The sequence below is a fragment of the Pundamilia nyererei genome, unplaced genomic scaffold, assembly GCF_000239375.1.
Source record: "Pundamilia nyererei isolate P.nyererei 1_Seehausen unplaced genomic scaffold, PunNye1.0 scaffold00092, whole genome shotgun sequence".
Taxonomy (NCBI): domain Eukaryota; kingdom Metazoa; phylum Chordata; class Actinopteri; order Cichliformes; family Cichlidae; genus Pundamilia; species Pundamilia nyererei.
The window spans coordinates 1-1,128 of NW_005187493.1; positions in this window are offsets into that span (position 1 = coordinate 1).

The window sequence follows — 1,128 nt, forward strand, 5'->3', positions numbered from 1 at the left end:
GGGATTAATTCAGAGTCTGGAGTCAGATTAGAAAAAGCCCACCAAGGCTCACTGGCTGAACTCTGAGTCAGTGATGAACACTTTCATTATTCCATTCACTTTTTGCAATACAGTATACCAACACCACTGGCATCAAATCAGCAACAGAGCATAATGCTACCACCACTATGTTTGACAAACATACCTCTTTTTGTCAGACAGCTTAATCTTTCTCTCATGTCACCATAAAACATTTTTTCCAAATGGTATATTTGAGTTGTCCATGTGGGCAACTACAAGTTTCAGACAAGGTTAAAGGTGTCAGTTTTGGTTAGCATCCTCTCAGTTCACGGAGATGTAAAACTCACTTCACTGTGGACAGTAATGCTCGTGTTCAAGCAGTTTCCAGTTCATCGCAGGGTTGAGCCTTCATGATTCCTGGGTTCTTCAGATCATCCTAACCAATTTCCTTTCAACTGAGCGTGTGTCATGGCTCAACGGCCCAGGAAGAGAGATGGACACAGGTGCAGAACTGCAGGGCAAGACAATCATGAGCACTATGAAGTCGCTGTGACAGCGGGGTGCGTGAACTGAGCCAGGGGAGACTATGGCTGACTATGGGCACTGGAATAAAAGGAGAATACAGTCAGAGTGGTTCAGAGGAATTTTGAATGAATTCCAAGAGTCAAAGTAAGACGCCTTACTTGCTTGCAGGTGGAGAAAGGCAGGAGGGGGCAGGGGCGAGCACGGAGCATGACGCTGGAACGCAGGGAGGCAGGCAGGTGAGAATGGCAATTAGACTGAGAGGTTTTACCAGCAGCTGGAGACCTGGATCCAGGTAAGCAAATATGGCAACGGGTGAAAAGTGAGCTCTGGGAACAAGCTATGAAACAGGTGAAGAAGGTAAGTACACTACAGTTTAATCGAAAGAATGTGAGGCCACAGACTAACATTGGTTAGCAGATAATCTGGCGAGGACTAATTGAGTGTGTCAATCCTACACAGCAAATCCAGCATGTCCAAATTAACACTGTTGGATTTGATTTCAACACTATTAAAGTGTCTATATTGGTCCACACCAGAGTGTTAATTTAACTTTTTTTGGAGAGTTGGTACGTTAACTCTGATTTAGTGTTAAACACCAAATCT